The sequence below is a fragment of the Paramormyrops kingsleyae genome, chromosome 6 (assembly GCF_048594095.1).
Source record: "Paramormyrops kingsleyae isolate MSU_618 chromosome 6, PKINGS_0.4, whole genome shotgun sequence".
In the NCBI taxonomy this organism is placed as follows: Eukaryota; Metazoa; Chordata; class Actinopteri; order Osteoglossiformes; family Mormyridae; genus Paramormyrops; species Paramormyrops kingsleyae.
This window is the reverse complement of record NC_132802.1, coordinates 18,933,320-18,953,466: the sequence shown is the minus strand read 5'-3', so window position 1 is coordinate 18,953,466 and position 20,147 is coordinate 18,933,320. Positions and strand designations below refer to the sequence as shown.

The 20,147-nt window shown below is 43.3% G+C and overlaps 1 long non-coding RNA gene across 1 annotated transcript in view; it reads right to left on the bottom strand.

The window, feature by feature from the left end:
• Positions 1 to 11,228: 11,228 nt before the first annotated feature.
• Positions 11,229 to 20,147, bottom strand: part of LOC140591892 (uncharacterized) — a 54,159-nt gene continuing 45,240 nt past the window's right edge. The window contains exon 3 of the long non-coding RNA XR_011992207.1: positions 11,229 to 14,019. This is a non-coding gene — a long non-coding RNA (uncharacterized lncRNA). The remainder of the gene's footprint in view (positions 14,020 to 20,147) is intronic.

The following is a 20,147-nucleotide window of genomic DNA, read 5'->3' as shown; positions in this document are numbered from 1 at the left end:
ACGTTTTTAAGTGACCTTTTGTCTCCTGGTGTCCTCCCCTTGTGGTCATCGTCTCGGCCCGTAGAGGTCTGTGGCGGGACGAAAATCATAACTGTAATGTGGCCATTCCATGGCCCTGCACTGGAACAGCAGTGTGGGGTGGGGAGGGGGGTAGGGTTAGGGGGCATGGCTGTCAGTTCTGCAAACAACAAGCATGTGACAAGCTTCTCTAGATAATAGTACTCCTAAGTGCAGGGTTGCGCTGTCACAAGCAATAAGGGCTCCGTGCAAAGGCGGAGCTGCAGGGAATAGTGCTCTGTGAGCCAGAAAGAAGCGACGCGTCATGCAGACTTCGGGACTCATGTACTGTACAGTGAGCGAAGGAGGACAAACATTTCGCTGGCAGACTGGAGGTGCTGTGAGGCTGCTGGCATCCAAATCGCAACCTTGGGATATCTGTGGACTTTCTGAGGCTATTAACAAATCACACAAGGTCCTTAAGGTAAAAAGTAAAAGAAATATGAAATGAAAATATTGCTCTAAATCCTTGTGTTTATATCAGTGGTGCTGCTCAGTTTATTTATCAATATCTCTTGTGTTACGTGACTGTATGTCAGTACAGAAGTTATATTCACGGTGTAAATAATTTTCATAGTCTCACTGATCACTGATCATGCCTTTTTTTTTGCTATATAACGTTGCATACCACTATGTGCCTGTAATAGATTGTACAAATGGATTGCATTTTCTGTTATGTTGGTTAAACATTTCAAAACAAAATAGAGTTGGTGTAGAGCAGGGGTCCCCAGCTATTTTCCCCCAATGGCCAAATTCCATCATAAAGCCAAGGTCCACTGCAAAAACAAAAAACAAAAAACACAGCATTCCCCCGATGATAAAGTTTGCCAACCTGGGTGGGGGGTCAATCTGGATTCTGCCAGTCGGCGACCACTGGTATAGAAAGTCACAACTCCTTTCTAAAATGTTTCCTTCACCTACAGCTCAAAAACAGACATTGTGTCTGCGCACAGTAAGTAACATATTCTGTAAATTGTGTTTTCAATGATTGTCCAACAAAAGGTTGCAAAATTATGTCCCAAATTTTTTTGCGCTGCTGTCACTCAGGGGACCTTGGACTCATCCTTTTCACTGCACTTCTGCTGCTTGACCCCTGGTCTCCTCCACTTATCAAACTGCAAGGCAGTGAGGGGTTGGCAGCCTTTTTTACAGTGAACAAGCTGGCAAGTTTTGAATACCCAGACCAGCGATATAAACCTGCATAATTGAGATAATAGTGAACTGAACATATGACACCGGAATAACAGGTTAATTTTGGTAAATTGTCTTTTAGATCTTTAGAAACTCATTTCATGTGAGATTTCCCCATCATTCTAGACCTACTGTCACATATAGACATGTCTGTCCGCATAACTGCAGATGAATTTTGTAAACAGATATGTATCACTGTCGGGCTAACATCTATAATGGCCGTACCCACTGCAGTGCACTGAAAGACTAATGGTCCCTCACACGGGTCGTTAGGGTCATCGATCATGTAGGACATGGCCTCAGTCGTCATTTCAACACCCCTGCTGTCACTGCACTATGACAAAAATAAAACAGCGTCAGCCCCCTTTGTACATCATTTCCCACCACTTTGTGTTCCTTACTTCTAACAAGAAATTTCCTTAAAAAAAATGTTTGATTTGAGAAAGCACTGCTTAACACAGCATGCAGTTAGAGTATGGAATAATCTCCCTGTTAGTGTAGTGCAAGCTAAAACCTCGGGTTCCTTAAAAACAGAGCTAGATAAGATTTTAACAACTTTAAGCCATTAGCTGAAGCTTGGTGGGCCGAAGGGCCTCCTCTCATTTGTAAACTTTTGATGTTCATATGAATATAAAGGAGTGTAATTCTTACAGAATGAATGTAAATATTCCATGCGATCCATAAAGAACATACTGGATATCACTAATGATTGCATTGAAATAGTAAAGCCTTAGTTAACTGTTGTGAAGGCAAGAAGACAGACAAAGCTATAAGTCTCCTTGTTTTATTAATATTCTCCACAGAGATGTCAGAGGTACCCGGGGCTGAGCCCGAAACCGTAACCCAAACTCAGGTGGGGAGGTTGGGTGATCGGCAAAACACGGTCGGGAATCCAGGCAGGGGTCGGGCGACTGATGTCGGTCCAGAAGGGGGGCAGGCAGAAACTCGGAGTCTAGGAAACGTAGCAGAGGTCAAGACACAGATAGACACTGTAAAAAAGTGAAGGGGTCACTTTTTGAATTTTGGTTACCTGTGGTGTCAATGTAAATGTGTTTTGTACTCGGTCTAATAGTAGGAATGGTAGCACATTACCTTTGAATATAGACTACATTTCCCATCGTCCCCTGCTCACAGAACAGTAAAACTCCACACAGCAATTTACTGCTCAGCTCATTTATTTATGGAAACATTTTTTGTGAACAGTGAGGAACCCACTGTTTCAGCTTCATCAAACTTCCATAGCAAACTTAGAATCATATGCAAACATGCAGACAATTCTCACCAACTCACACACTGTTTGCCGCTCTCTCTGGTCCCTCGGTATACCGGTTCCCTGTGGAAGCGCGCGCCGCAGTGAGAAGGTTCCTTTATAGCCAATTGTGGAATGAGGGAAGGGGATGGTTTGGCACAGGGGGGTGAGTGATGTTATGTGTATTATTGTTTTGTTGTGCAATGTTTGATGTACTGTTTGAAATGTTAGAGAAGGTATGTGGCTAATAGCCAGCTATTCTGTTCTGTTTGGGGGTAAAACTGTATATTGTAAGATGTAATCAGATGATACTGAAATCTGTTTCCCCCTGTGTTTTTAGGTTGCCCCAATTAACCGAATGGGAACTGGTATATAAGGAAAGGGGGCTAGAGTAAGGGACTTCCTTCCTTCCTTCCTTCGTCACTATTGGTGGAAACAGCTTGATGTGAGGCTGGGAAGATATTTTAAATAAAGTTACCTCTTCTTTTTGGACAAAGACTACTGGATCTGTGCATTGTTTCTACCCGTCTGCACGCCTAGGTATTCACATCCCCTTAAGGAGGTGGGGGCCTGTCTAGCCCCCACCTTTTTCACAGACACACACCGGAGAAAACGCCCAAACTCTGGGCACACCATGAAGATCTCGCACTGATCGGAGAACCGAGTTGCCTGATATAGGGAAACTGAAACCAGGGAAAACAAGACACAGCTGGGAGAGGAGTGTCTGGACCGGGAGCAACCGGTACGGGCAGAAAGACTGGTTCACAGGACGCGGAACCTTGGGGAAGCCCTATCGATCGGAACCCCCGGAGGGGCGTGGCTGAGACGACGATGGGCATTCTTCAGTGCTATCCATGACAGTTAACCCATGCATAACATTCACCCATTAAAAAACCGTGTCAACAGAGAGCATTTTTCTTTTGTTTTCTGACGTTACCCACCATACAGTCAAACACAGCTTGACTCCCCAAAACATCGAGTGGATTGATTCAAGTTCTGCTTCTTATCCATCTGTGTTGCTATCATTAAATCTGGAAAGTTAATAATCACATTCTTCTGTGTACAATTGGCATTGTGTGATTTTTAAAAGCATATTGAGTTTAAAAGGAAAGGTACTGTAATTGTACCTGTCCTGAACTTCCAAGCACATCTTCCAGAAAGAGTCTAGAGGCTCTATTGTGGATGTAAGGCAAGGTATGGCGTGTCTCCTGAGACCTTGTGTCCAGTGCTAACTGGGAGAGGATCCAGGTGCCACAGTGACCCTCTATGGGATACCCAGTTGGAAGATGAATGGATGGAGGGAGTAAATTCAGAGGATTAACATACATTCAACTGCATGGTCATATATTTTAGGCAACTTCAGTGTCACCAGGGTTCTTGAAGGGCGTTATTGTAAGTCAGTGCTTGTCAATGACTAAACCACACTACAATTATCACGATAAGTATAAACAAAATGGTACAGGAAATAACATATTTCAGAAAATCATTTGGGGGAAATTAACTTAAAGCAGGGGTCACCAACCTTTTTGAAACTGAGAGCTACTTCACTTCACGTACTGAGCCATACGAAGGGCTACCAGTAAGTCATAACAGGCTAATTAAAATTCCTGTCAAGCTACAAGTTACAGTGCAAAATATGACGCTTTCATTCTGCAAAATGGCGGACATTTGTTCTGCCATTAGGGGCTGTTGTTCATCCCTGGCTAATATCGTGTTATTGAGCTTAGGAAGAGTAAATGACTGAATCATTGAGTATCTGCATTTCCATTAACTAGAAGCAACATACAGAAAATCAATCTATAGCCATCTGTTGCTTGGCTGTAATTATCGCCTCTGCCCTCCATCAGTGATGAGGGAGAACGCGTGGGGGTCTTTCAGGCAGAGATGTCAGAACTGGTAATGGTAACCTTTCCCTGATGTCGACAGAGTCACACCCCTCCCACCGAGGTCTGCACCGTTTTGAGCCTTTATAGCCTCTGGTTCATTCCAGGACATCCCCAGATGTGACTGTGTTTCTGTAAAAGCAATAATAAAGCTTGAAAGATGATCTATTTGTCAATATAGAACCTTACAAGGAAAATATGCATTAAATCAGCTAGAGTGGGTCAAAGTGGCCGCGATCAATGGAGAAGGCAGCGAGAAAGTGAACCACAGGATGTAACCTGGCATTATTAGAAATAATTACATACATCAATCATATGTCTTAATTATAGAGTAGAAAAAAAAACACATTTGATGCTGGACAGAAAATGAAGAGTGGAATTATGCAAAGCATTTTGCTAACTTAGGACACTAGCAATTTAGCAAACCAATTTAAACCCAACGTAAATGTGACAGAAATAGCCAAATGGCCACACTGCCCTATGTTGGACAATTATACTATATTAGAGTATTTTATTGGTTTTGTGTGACCATCACAACTTCAGCTGCCCTATCCACTAATGTCTTTCTTCAGAAACTCTGTGCTTAACATTACTACAATGCAATTACTATTAATAACCCTATTAAACATTGTCATCATTTGCTGACTGTCAGGCCTATAGAGAAATGTTGTCAAAGAATTAGACAAGCTGTTGGATCTTGATTATAGCTCATCACTTATCCAGCATCCGTATGCTGCTGACCTGAGGCTGCTCTCTACTCCACCAATGCACAGGGCTGAAGTTGGACTGAACATCATCTTGACACATAACCGTGCAACAGGCCACCCTGTTTCTATAGCACTATTTTTTTCAATTTACTTTGTCTCTCCCAATAAGCCCTTCTGCCTCCCCTCATTGTATCCCTGCAATAACCTTCATTCTCTCTGCCCTACTTCTGCTGCCTCTTTCTCCTCTGCCCTTCCCTCTCTTGAACAGTTCATTTCATTTGATGCAAATGAAGCCTTTGATATTCTCTGCCCTAATTTCATGTCATGTTGTCCCTTCTCCTCTACATACTCTTAGTACCCACTCATCCCTGGCTTTCCACTACAGTCAACTGAGGGCAAAGCTCAGAAGGTAGCATCTTTAGGCAGCCAGTTCTCTGCACCCACCACTTGCATACAACCACTTCTGCACACAGTCAAGCACTTGTTCATTTGTCCCTCTTACTGTCTTCAGGTTCCACCTAACAGGCCAAATCCCTGTCCACTGCACCCTATTCCCTGGCATCTTCTTCAAGCCATCTCTCCCACCACCATCTCTCCTCACCCTCGTACTCACTGATGACTCGAACCATTAACCTGAAAACTACAGACCAGTCTCTGACTTCTCGTCTATAGAGTATAAAACTCTTAAACATGCTGGCCAGCTTCTGACTTTGTCACACAGAATAATTTTCTGGATCCTAAACTATTCCAGAGCTGGACACTCACCTGGGACCACCCTGACTCTTTTGGATACCCTACTACCTGCAGAGCTGCATTTCAATTGTCTATTACCATCTTGTTAGACCTGTCTGTAGCCTTTGACATAGTAAAACCCAAGATTCTCCTTTTCAACCTTATCTACCCATTACAGGGACTGCTTTGACTTTTACATATCAGGTAGATCCGTGTTTTGGGGTACAAAGGTGTCTAAGTCACATCAGGTAACAGTTGGTATACCCCAAGGTTTAGTTTCTGGCCCCCTGCCCATCTCTCTGTACACCACCTCTGTGGATCTGATCATCCAATCACATTTTTCCAGTTCTACAGCTGACATCCAACTCTACTTCACCTTCCCTCCAGAGTACACCAAAGACACAGATTGGATTTCTTCATGCCTCACAGACATCATGGTCTGGATCAGAGTCCCAAGGTGCTTTACATGGATGTGTTGTGATACATTAAACATCATTAGAGAGAGTAATACAGAATGGGAAAAAGGAAGGAAAGAAACTGAATAAAGAAAGCCAGATAGCAATGGAGGAGGGGAACCAAAAACTCCCAAGTTAGGAGAAAAAAAACCTCTGGGGGTCCAACATCAACTGTCTGACCAGCCCCCCCCCCCCCACCGGGGAAACTAACATTACTGAAAACAGAAAAAAGTGGACTTGCTTGCTAAGGTGTAAATACAATACTATTCTAGAGGGTTGATGACTGAGTGGGTAAGGGGTCGGGGGGGGGGGGGGGGGGGGGGTACTTAGTGTAGCATTTGTTGGCTGCGGGGAGAAAAGGCCTTAGATAGCTCTCACTGGAACAGTGCAGCTGTGTGAGTTTGTAGCTGAATGTGCTTCTTTGTTTGACCAGGGTGTGATGCAGGGTGTGTGAGGCATTGTCCAGTATGGAGCAAATGGTCTTGAATGTTGTCTTTTGGACAGTTGTGTCAAAGGAATCCAGGTGTCAGGTCTGATGAGGACAGAAACCTGGAGACCCAGAAATCATAGAACTTGGGATTTAATGGAAAGAGGATCGTGAAGCGCAAACGCTACCTCACACTGAGTGAGAGGGCAGGAGGGGTTTTAACGGGAGCAAACAGGTGAGACATAGACTCTTCTTCGGTTATGATCTCTGGCCACTGGATGCTTCTGCGATTTGCACTAGTAGGAGGCTAGTTCTCATGGTGTTTAGAATTAGAATTTTATTGTGTAAAAGTGTACAAATGTTTACTAAAACAGTAAATTTTTCAGTTTTATCATATTTCTTTTTCTGTATTGTTGAAAGGAAGATCTAATATTTGTATGTTCAAATATGTTGAAAAAGTGTCCTTTTCCACATGACTGTACCTATGTTGGCCCTTTGACAACTGTATGCTTGTGATGTATTATCTGCCTCATTTGCATGGCACTTTGGACAAACATGCTTGCGGAATCAATAAATGTAAGCACAATTAAACAAATGCAGGGGCTGTAAATCTGAGAGTAGATTCTGCTGTACCCTTCAAGAGTAATATTGTTTTTGCTTTTGTTGATGGCCTAAGTACTGCATTGTATGTTCATTATTTGTACATGGGAAGAAATTTCCTAAGTACCTGGAACTCATTTTCAGCCTTCTGGGGCTATGACTTGATCTGTTTGTTCTAAACATTTAACAATTTACATAGAAAAAAGACACATAAACTCATGACATCTATTTCCACATTGTTTTCAGTCAGGGAGGTTTTCCAAATATGATGTCATCTCTCCAGCTCCCTCAAGAATATAATTGCATCCTGATTCAGAATTTCAGGACTCCAAAAAAGTTTTCCTCTCCATTTGCTTCACAGAGAAAAAGAACATCAAACAGCATGTTGGTTTAGCAAGTCAAATTTTGAAAATATGCTTTTTTTTTCAAAATGATCTGCAAGACAAATGACCAAGTGGAAATTAGCTTGTGTAAATATTTAGATGCTGGAGCTAATACCATATGAAAGGGTGACTTCACACTTAATGACTTCAGAGGGATGGTTGGAGGGAACTGGGGGCACATTCAATGTAGGCCTGTGGGCAGGTGCTAGTGCTTTCACCACAGTACATATTCTCTGTGATCTATTGCGATTTTAAGATGTATTTCCGTACCGCTTGAACTAAAGTTCAACTGGTAACATGTGAGCAGTCTCAAATTGAGCTTGTTTAAGTCTGAAGGGGGGAGGGGGGAATCATGCAAAAACAGCAGCAAGGAAGCCACACGAGCCCCTGACTCTCCAGCTGCAGCCTATTTACCAGTGTGCACGATTGGTCCAACCCCCTGTAGACCTTCCAGAAGCCCGCGGCACCTTCTTAGCCATTCCAGAACTTAAGTGGGTCAGGGTAGAGTGGTCACCAGGACGCCTGACCCTTGCGGGGGTGGTTTGTAGTTCTTTATGTGTTCTGGGTGATGCTGGGTGACTACCCTGAACCTCCCCAGCTATTGCATATAATGTATTTGCATCCTCCTTGTGCGTGTCATGCTCCCTTCATCTAGAGAGTATTGTTGGTCTCCCTTTTTGTGTAAAAGTACGTGTTTTATTGTGATTTCCCCATCTGATGCAAATATGTGTTTATGTTTACTGTCTTCCTTTTGCATTTTTGTGTATTTTGAGTATCTCTCTATCATGTATTAAAGGATGTTAAATGGCCAGTTCACCCCAAAATCAAAAGTACAAAACAAAAAAAAAAACGTGTTTCAGATGGCCTATAGTGATATTTATCCATCAGGACTGTTATGGTGAGAGTTGCCTAGTTTTGGAGATACAGTATCTGCTGTAGAAATGTCTGCCTTCTCTTGAATACAATGGGACTAAATGGCATTTTTTCTGTGGTGATTAAAGTGCCAATACCTTGTCACAATCTTCTGCACAGTGATATGGCTGAAGAGTCGTGGTCAGGAGATGGGAAGCCAGGGGTCGGTGAGCCAGGAGATCAAGCCGAAGACATGGACGACTAACACAGGCAAGGACATGAGGGACATCACGGGAGGGGAGGAAGGGCAGGAGGGCTGGCAGGAGGTGCGGGAGGTTTGGGAAGGGCAAGGATGACAGATCGCAACTGGGGAGAGAACAGGAAGTCAGACCGCTCAGTAAGTGCATCACAACAATACCTCACACTGTGCCGTTACCAGTGCGAGGTTTAAGTACCGTCTACTAATTGGTAGTAGGAGGACTCTGCTGTCATAGCGCTGTGGGCGTGACAGCAAGGACAAGAATTAATGAACTTTGGAAGAAAGAAAATAGTTCCTATGTGAAACTGTGTTATCTTGAGTAACTGAATCATGATTTCTGGTGAGAGACGTTGCAGCTGATCTTTTCACAAGCATTTTTTTGGCACTTTAAACACCACAGGAAGATTTCCATGATATATATATATACACTTTATTTTTTATTTTTTTCTGATTTCAAGGTGAACCGCCCCTTTAATAGCTGGCAATTTCAAACTACAGTATCAGCTAGCTTAAGGTCTTAGCAACAGACTATTTTCAAATTAAAGATGGTGACTTGGGTCATAAGCAAGCAAAATGTTCCAGAGCAGACTTGGGGGGTATCAATTTTTTCCATCCAGACATTGTGGTTTATGGTATGGCATTTTAGAAAGCAATGGTATTTTGAAACACCGCTGATAAAATTCGCTGAGTGACAGGGGGGAGGATCTCTAAGATTCAGTTTCATTGAAAACAAGTACCTTCCAAGCCGAGATAATTCTACTAATAAATGCGTTTTCAGTTCATAAAGATGAAAACAGTGTCTTCAAGCACAAACGTGCAAGTCAAATGTGTGGAGACCATGGTATAAGAAGTTCAGTGACCTCCAAGCCATACAATACATTAAATGTTTTTAAATCCACTCTGCAGAGGTAATGTCAAGCAGTGCACACCTTGTCGTGCATTAACCCTTCCTTATCTATTACAGAGGGATTTGGTTGTTTGGGTGAGAAATGTACTCGATAGTGCATCTTTTAATCAGTTTATCATATGAGAAACACATTTGAAGTCATTTACAAATAATAATGTGGAGCTGGATTTTTAAAATGATACTAATGCTATTGGTTTACCAGTCCAGCTGTTTGAGAAACACCACAAGCTGCAAGTAGAGTCACGCTGCATGGCCGTGAGGAGGCGTGCCCTGCTCTGGAAGCCCAGCTGGCGAGCTGGCAGCCAAACCAGAGCAGGGCAAGTGGCTGCGTGACCCTGCAAGCAGGACGTCCTGTGGCAGGACCAGCCTGCCCCACAACACCAGGGCCCTACTAAGCGGGGTAAGAAGAAGGGCTTTGGCCAGGAGGGGGCCACACCGCTGGAAGTCTCTAGCAGCCCCATGCGATGGCTGCACCTGGAGAAGGGAGCCTGGCTGTGGGAGTCGCTGGGTGTGGGGTGCCCCAGCCAGGTGGACCCCCTGGAAGCTGTATTACGTCCCCTTAAGGCGCGAAGAGGAAGGGTCGGCGCCGGGGGGGATCTGACATGCCAGCACCGGCCAGCAGCTAGAAACGCCAGCGCTCAGGGAGCTACCTGCCCAGACAAAGTGTGTGTTTTCCCCGGTAAGCAAGTCTCATTGTCCCTCTCTGCTCCCGCGATTCCTTGGTCTGCCCGCCACTACAATATGACAAAATATGAAAGCAGTTATTATTATTATTATTATTATTATTATCAGACCTGTTACTAGTTCAATTGGCCATTTCTTGTTGTAACCCCGCAAGAGGCTGAGTTTTCATTCCCTTGTTTTAAATCACTTTGGATAAAATCATCTGCCAAATGAATAAATGTAAATTATTATATTTGTATTAGTTGTACTGTCCAGGTTTGCATTGCTCCAAACATCTGTCATACAGCAATTACATATCCTCAATGTGCTAAATATCTTCATTGCCCACAAGGGATTGTCAAGCTACACCCCACGGCATTATCCGTTCAACACGAACACATATATAGACGTCATTCTCTGATTGGTCAAACCCACTAGATGTCTCCCTATGTTTGAAGAAAAGATTCAAAGACTCAAAACACGTTCCGGCACAATATGGGGAATGCTGCAAAAGAAACTTCATTGGCCCATCATTACAAAAGAGACCACAAGGGGTCTGAACACGGGCAGGGAGAGAACAAGAATTAAACCAGGAAGTAGTACAGGGGAAAACACAGCAGCACAGGAAGTAACAGCATATACATCTAACCACAACAAACAAAAGAACCACCACAATGACTAAATGAGGAACAGATTGAGGGCAGGCAATTAAATACACAGATAATGAGAGCTACATGAGGAGCAGGTGCAAACCATAACAATTAACCAAACACTAGGACTGCGAACAAGACACAGGTTAGGGTTATTAACCAGGATAACAAATGTAACTGAACAAGACTGCAAAACAGAACAGGGACCAAAACAACAAAACAAACAAGCAAATTTATTTTTGTATAGCGCATTATCACAACATTACATCGTCTCAAAGCGCTTTACAGCATCCCCACCCAAAGCCCCCAGTGAGTAAGCCATAGGCAACAGTGGCAAGGAAAAACTCCCGAGAAGGAAGAAACCTTGGGAGGGACCAGACTCAAAGGGGGAGCCCATCCTCCAGGGGCCGGCAGGGAGAGTCAAATACAGCAAAATTTCAGACACAAACAGGGAGCAGGGGGGAGATGACAGCCGGTGCCAACACTCGCTCCAATCACCAGGCAACCAGAAGGCAGGCAGAGGGTCATACATGGAAGATGACACAGGCAGAACGGCGAGCTGGATGCACGGACGTCATTGGTAGTGGCGACGTCACATGTTGCAGGGTGTGCTGGACATCTTGATAGATTGAGGTCTCCAGGCAGCACTCCCCAGGAGGAGTAGGGGAAATAAAATATGCAATTAGTCAAAGTAGGGGAGACTAGAACACAAAACAAGGAACCATAGAGAAATACACCAATACATAACTAACACAAAAATAAACCTAGAACCATAATGTTAAAAATTTTACAAATGACAAAGAGGGAGTCTGGATGACACAGCTGCCCGCTTAGCCCATTAAGCCACATGGGGGCTCGGGGAACACATGTCAGAAATGGAAGAAAGTGCACAGAAGGTATTTCGGGTATAAATTTTAATGACATGAGCACTGGTGGGATGCAAGATATCATATACTGTAATCAAATGATGCATTATCTGAATGTGAATGGAGCATGTGTATGTTTCCATGAATTCTTAATTGTCTCTCTGTTTTAGGAGGGAACACCTTCTGACAACACTGACTCCCAAAGCATGGATCTACCCAGAGACAAGAAGGCAAAGCAATCATTTGGCAGTTTGCTCAAAACAGATCTATGTCCCACTCTCACCAGATCTTCCATGCAACTGGAGCAAACTGTTGAAGCTGAACTTAATATCTAATTGCTGTCCCCCACCATTGACAGTAAGACAGTCCCTTAGCTTGGTGGAAACTTCATCAGGTCACCTACCCAAAGCTGAGCGAACTTGCTTGGAGATATCTTTGTATACCTGCCACTAATTCACCCTTGCAGAGGCTCTTCAGCACATCAAGGAATGTGGTAACATGTCAACATACATGTTTGAAATCTAGCAAAATGAACATGCTGGTTTTCTTGGCCAAGAACTTGTCCTATGGGGTAGATCTGTTTACCTGATTTCATCTAATGGCACTTTTCAACTGGCATTCAAGAACTGAGCCGTACCACGAAGAGAGTCTAGTTATACAGTGGTTCCAGCTTGCTATGGATTTCCACTGCAGAGGGTCAGCTTGGTAAAGGCGTTGCCAGGTTTGGAGAGCGACAGAGATGCTTATTTACTGTTCACACAGTGTACATCATGATTTACTATGTGATCATTTCCTAATTTACTAGCACATCTGTGAGAATTGCCGTGTTATGCAAACATGAAAGGCTAGCGGAATTAGCATTTGCTTGTGTAATTTTGCATTACGAATCCATTCCATTTATCTGTTCTATAGTACTTTTTTAGTTAGGAGGTAGGGAATTTTTTAAGTTCTGAATTATCAGAAATTCATGAATACATCACAATGTGCAGTACTACTAATACTGAAAAAAAAAATAGAATATACACTTTTCCCTTTAGATAATCCATGTGCAGAACACTGGTATCTCTGTGGATTTCAAGCAATCAGATGGTGGTTACACAAGCATCACAGTCACGACTCAGGTACAGCCTGGGAACAGCTCACACACTTTACAATGGAAAACCTCCAGTTCATGGTATAACTCGGGACGGCTCGGTTCTTGGCGGCAGTGGAAAAGCACTCCATATTCTCTGGATTTAGTGGCCCTACTCAATTTTTCATCCCAAGGCTGATTGATATTCCTGCATTGGGCATATGCAGGGTTTACACCGTGGCCTACACAAGTAGGCTATGCTGTTATTATACTTGTTATACTTGTACATTAGTGTGTTCATGTTGCTCTGCAGTTACACTGCCTTACCTCTCCCCGGCCACTTCATCCAGCTCCTCTGGGGGAATCCTGAGACGTTCCCAGGCCAGTCGAGAGACAAAGTCCCTCCAGCGTGTCCTGGGTCTTCCCCAGGGCCTCCTCCCAGTGAGACATGCCCGGAACACCTCACCAGGGAGGCGTCCAGGAGGCATCCTAATCAGATGCCCGAGCCACCTCATCTGACTCCTCTCAATGCGGAGGAGCAGCGGCTCTACTCTGAGTCCCTCCCGAATGACCGAGCTCCTCACCCTATCTCTAAGGGAGAGCCCAGCCACCCTGCGGAGGAAACTCATTTCGGCCGCTTGCACTCGTGATCTCGTTCTTTCGGTCACTACCCTCAGCTCGTGACCAAAGGTGAGGGTAGGAACATAGATCGACTGGTAAATCGAGAGCTTTGCCTTTTGGCTCAGCTCCTTCTTCACCATGACAGACCGGTGCAGTGCCCGCATCACTGCGGACGCCGCACCGATCCGCCTGTCGATCTCTTGTTCCATCCTTCCCTCACTCGTGAACACTTACTTACTTAAACTCCTCCACTTGGGGAAGGACCACCTCCCCGACCCGGAGAGAGCACTCCACCCTCTTCCGGCTGAGGACCATGGTCTCGGATTTGGAGGTGCTGATTCTCATCTCAGACGCTTCACATTCGGCTGCGGACTGCTGCAGTGAGAGCCGAAGGTCACGGTCCGATGAAGCCGCCAGAACCACACCAACTGCAAAAAGCAGAGACCTAATCCTGAGGTCACCAAAACGGACACCCTCAACACCCTGGCTGCACCTAGAAATTCTGTTCATAAAAGTTATGAACAGAATCGGTGACCTGATTTACAGTAGTCCTTACAGTGCTGGCACCAAAACTAAGCCTTTGCCGAAGAAACTAATGAGGAAAGCTGAGAACAAAATCAGAACCCCTCTACAATCTACGCAAAAAATCTTTAACAGGCATTGCATCTGGAAATCCACAAACATCCTTAACGACCCTTTTCACTCCTCCCATCTGGAAGGAGACTCCAGAGCATTCAGACCAACTCCACTAGATTTTCCTCAAGCCATCAGATTCCTCAGCATAGTTCTGCGTCAGCACTCATCTGGAAGTCATAACTGTAAAGACATTTAAAAATTCTCAGACAAACACTATTTCGTTTTGCTGTATGCCTGCATATATTGAAATGACAAAAAAAATGACTTTTTTTTCTTGAAAGTTTCATTTAATGTAGTTGTCCCACTACTAAATATGCTTGGGTGCTTCCTCCTGTGGTAGCTGAAGCCTTCGGAGGAAAACGGGCCTTTAAGAAATCGTGTAGGGATCCTCATGAAATACAGAGCAGTATTTTTTATTCAGCTAATGTATTAAGCAATTAATTCATATTCAACCAGCACGCTCTCAATTTCTCAGTGTTTTCAAACATATTTTGAGCCCCAGACCTGTTGGATAAGTCAACCAGATGGGGGTTTAAAATGTTCAATTTACTGTGCTCTCATTTCATGGGTGAGTTCACCCCTCATTGGCTCTCCATCTGCCTTGATTGGTGTTTCTTGGCTGCGTGAGGCACCAGTGGTCTCCACCTGCAAAGTGATGTAACTGTATGTTCCATTTCCACAAGCCTTTAGCATTGAACACAAAACAAGTAACCAGAACAATATCCTGCCTAACCGAGTTGTTTCCAGGGAGAGATGGATTTATCTGTTCCTGCACTGTTCGTACTTCTACGCGCGGTCTGTAAAGGAGACCTGTTGGGTTAGTGCATCCTTTAGAGACTGATTAAGGAATAGTCTGAATATCGATGAGTAGTTATTCATTGGGCGAAAGGATATTGTGACTAGTTTAATTAAACAACATGCTTTGTTTTATAAAGAGAAAAAGATACATCGTTTACAGAAAATGTATGTTCATGCAGGGAGCAGCCTGTAAAAAAGTTTTTTTTTTGTCTGCTGCTTCCGTAACTTTACGCATAGAGGTAATCGGAAGAAAGGTTCGCTGCATTTGTTGTGCTTTTCTTTTTTTACTTGCTCTTTCAAAAAATACCAAATAAATGGGAGTAAATGTTCATTGATAGCAATGTCCATTCAGGACGTTACTATTAAAAGTTTTCCACTTCATTCCAATCAACAATGTCGGTCAGAGCACTGAGGATCCATGCTCCCCAGTTCTTGCTCAACTGTCAGTCCCGTCATATTGCACCTCCGACATTTGCCCAGTGTCTCTGCATGGTGTTCACTGATTCTGCTCCCTCAGTCCATCTGTTTGTGTGTTCTATCTATGGTCTTTGTCCCCCAAGTTACTTTGTTTTTTGTAGGTTTCTCTGGTCATTGTCCCATTGTGGCTGTTGTTGCTCCACTTGTGTGTTACTTCCCTTCTTTCTCGGGGTCCGTGTTTTCTGATTCCCAGGTCTCTTGTCCCATAGTTTGGTTTCCCATTTTTCTGGTTCTCTGTCCTTTCTTTTTTATCCTCGGTTATGTTGGTTCTATCCTGTCCGCAGGCTGGTCCTGTTGGTACCTCCCATGGCCAGAGTCCACGCCCTGAGCCGCTGTGTGTGACTAGCTGCTTAAAAGCACAAGGTTTTGCTGCTTATGGCTCCTTCTGTTGCTTATCCGGAAGTTACACCCATAACCCTTTCCACAGTAGCACCCCCAGGATGACGCAGATAGGTATTCAAGGTCATTTAATTGTTTGGCCTGTGATAAGCAGCAAAATTCCAATTACTGGTCACTCATGGACAGTCAAATTACCTGAGCTCTGAGTGGACTGGCCAAATATTGCACACTGTACCAAATGATGTACAGATTCTAAAAGGACCTGTGCTATAATTACGGTCCATTAACAACCATCATAATGTTGAAGTGGCTATGAATTCTGGGATTCTGTGCAACATCACACTCAAAGCTCTCCAGTTGTTTACAACCAGGAAGGCATGCTGTTGGGTTCTTTTAATAATTTTTAATAGAGTCCTTATTTAACATACAATAAATGTATATTGATATACCTGTAAAGGGTATTCTGTCATCGCTGATGTCATTTTGGAAATTTATTGATATACCATATAAATTCTACATACTGCCCAGTCCTATTAGACAATGGATAAATCACTCTCCATGTGGTAACGGTTTGCGAGTTTTCCACTACTGTTTGAATAGCTAATTCAAGTTCTTTGTGATTTCCTTCTTGTTTGTCAAAGTACCGTTAAATACATTATAGGCAAAAAGCAGAAAGTATCACACTTGGAGGATGTATTTGTGGGGAGATGCATGTTTTACCACTTTTGTCTGTCTGAGGGAAGTCTCACCCAAAGCCGGTTCATTGAAATCTTGGTCCTTTGAGAAAAACCAAAGCATTAGGAAAAAAACAATACGGGAAAAGCACTAAAACATTTATTTTCTTAATCTTTGTTTGTATTTATTTTACTTTCTTATTAAACATTTTTTTATACTTTTATAGACTTATTCTTTATCATGGCACTCCTATTACTCCATACACCTTGACTAAAAAATTAAATTGAATTTAAATAAAAGATGGTGTGTTTAGTAGGTGGTGCTGGGAGTGGGGTGGGACACGATAGCTCATTTGGAGGGGCCATGCCCCACAAACCCCTTCACCCCAAGATGCCAACCCTGTGAAGCAGCACTTCTTAACTCAGCAACACACACACACACACACACACGCAAATGCAGACACACACACACACACACACACAAAGGTATGTAATTATATCTTTATGGGGACTACATAAGCTAAAGTGTTTCAATGAGCACATTTTTGTTCAGTAATTTTATTTTAATCAGTTCAGCATAACTGTTAGGCCTATTGTTACTCTTTGACATGTTGTCAATATTTAAAATAATAAACACTTTTAAATAGTTGTTTTCATAAATTTTTATTAATTTAATAAATAAATTGTTTGTATGCTGCGATGGGCTGGCCCCTCATCCAGGGTTGTTCCCTGCCTCGTGCCCATTGCTTCCGGGATAGGCTCCGGACCCCCCGCGACCCAGTAGGATAAGCGGGTTGGACAATGGATGGATGGAATTGTTTGTATGGTTTGAAACAGTATTATATAAATATATGTAGTATAAGGCTGTTGTGGATTATATAGTCTATTCGGGAAAAATAACAGTAGGCTAAATGTCGCATAGTGACCTCATTAACTTGGTGTTGCTCTTGAAATACATTGTGCAGACATTGGGGGATGCCAAACCAGTTGTGATGGGTAGGGGGCGCTATTATATTTCCACAGACTATGCCACTCCAGTTTTGTTTGGGATGGAGATCCCGACCCAACCAAGAAAGAAGAAAATATATCCCGCTAGGCTATTGAAATTAATGACAACAGAGGCCAATATTTAATATCATATATTTTTACGTGGGGGAGGGCACAGTGGCACAGTGGTTTGCGTTGCTGTCTCACACCTCTGGGACCAGGGTTTGAGTCTCCGCCATGGCTACATGTTGGTGTGTTCTTCGTCCGTTTTAGTGGGGTTTCCTCCGGGTACTCCGGTTTCCCCCCACAGTCCAAAAACATGCTGAGACTAATTAGGGCTGCCAAATTGCCCATGGGTGTGGATGTCTGAGTGACTGGTGTGTGAGTGTGAGTGAATGTCATGTGAGTGTGAGTGAATGGTGTGTGAGTGTGAGTGAATGGTGTGTGAGTGTGAGTGAATGATTGTGAGTGTGAGTGAATGGTTTGTGAGTGTTAGTGAATGGCATGTGAGTGTGAGTGAATGGTGTGTGAGTGTGCCCTGCGATGGGCTGGCTCCCCATCCTGGGTTGTTCCCTGCCTTGCGCCCATAGCCTCTGGGTTCGGCCCATGACGCTGAATAGGATAAGTGGTTACAGAAAATGGATGGATGGAGACTCTCATTTGGCCAGTGCCCTTCACCTAGAAAGTGTTGGTATTCAACAGGAAATTAGCCAAATACAATTAGGAACCAATTCTTAATGAATGCTGTCAGATTAACATGGGCAGGCATTGTAAGAATGTACAAATTCATGTCATAGTCATTCTGCATTATCTAATTATTCTATGTTTGACATGTTTAAGTAGACTTTCTTTTCTAGATATTGGGAGGGGGTGGCGTCCCACATTAACAAAGAACCACTGCTAGAAAAGAACATTCCAACTGAAACAACAAAAAAAAACAAAAAACATCCATTCATTCTCTATACCTGCCTGGCCTATTCAGGGGCGAGGGGGGGGGGTCCAGGCACCAGGCAGGGAATAACCCAGGACGGGGCTGCAGCCCACCCCAGGGCACACACACCATTCATACCTAAAAGACAATTTGGTAAATCCAGTTTACCTCAGCATGTTTTTGGGCTGTGGGGGGAAACCAGAGTACCTGGAGGAAACCGTGGTCCCAGGTACTGTATGTGAGGCTACAGCACTAACCACTGCACCAGTCTGGTGTTACAGAGTTTACTTCATTCAGTGCGGGTGCCGTCTTTCCCTGCATTTGAAATTAGCCCTCAACATTCTGCCAATGCCAAGCTATTAAATATGAGCTGAAAGGAATTTCACTCACAGCACTTGTATGTAACATATCCGTTATAGATGCAAAAGACGTTAAAAGGAAGGCCGGCATGCAGGACCATTGGAGGGGCATGGATACCCTGACTGACTGAGGGGACCCAGCGCTTTACGGTGGCCCTTGAATACAAACATTACAAAGTTATATAGTGTAATGTGGGTGGGGGGCAAGGTGATATTTTGTCAGGGGTTCCAGAACGTCTAGCTACTCTCCTGCTAACATAAAGTTACCTACTGTATAAAAGATGCGCATAAACAATATTTGGGAAGGTCACAGACTAGATGGAAAGGCTCACACACGGTATGTCGCCACTGTTGCACGTCGAGATTACATACACAGCACAGGTAAGCGTACATACGAATGTCAGGAGCACACAAGTATTTACACTAACAAATACCGCTACTTACAAGAATACAAACACGGGGACTATACACCCGGTCCACGAGCATGCCGGGATATGCAAATCCCACCCACGCTACAATATGATCTTATGAGTCTGTACATAAGCCTGATAAAACACATGTAAAAATAACTTAATGACAAAACGAAGGAATGAATCAAGGATATAAGTTTTGTAAATTAATTACATAAAATTTCCATATAGCAGGGTTGCCAACTTTGGTAAGCTGGCTGTAGCGAGATTTTCAATTCGAGACAAGTCTGCACACGCATTCACATGTATGTAAGAGTTTTATTACCCTGTTAGACTGTATGACATGCAAACTACCCCAATGCTTTTGATGTATTTAATTTTGGGTTTATAATGGAATAACATGGATCTGCCATAAGATTTCTTGCCTGGGCGTGAGAGTCCGAAAGCGTGAGTGTCATGCCAGATGTTAGAGTTTTATATTAAAGAAAGCTGGTGTTTGCTGGCGGAAATAAGCTACAGTCTCTGTAGATATTTACTGAGCTAGACCAGAAAAACTGAAGTTAATCTTTGATTTTTATCTTTAATCTTTTACACGTGTATTCTAGTTTCCACGCTCTTTCGATCTACCTTAGCACCGAATTACATTTTCAGTCATACATCTTTTCGATCTGATTATTTTGCTTTATTCTTCAGATGTTATGACGATGCTCAGTTTCCGTCCTACATCGATACGATGATTTTTCGCAAGTTTCGTAGCGCTATTTCGTCCTATTTTCTTGCTTATATTATAGGCCTACAAATGATTTTAGATAGGTAGTTACAATGCCCGTCTTTGTTTATAAAATTTTAAAAGAGCATAGCCTAATATAACCCTTATTTTATGTCAAAAACGCAGATTACTCATTACATCTGTAAGTAAGCAGAAGCTATCAGGACTTAATTCTGTCAGTTGTTATATTTAA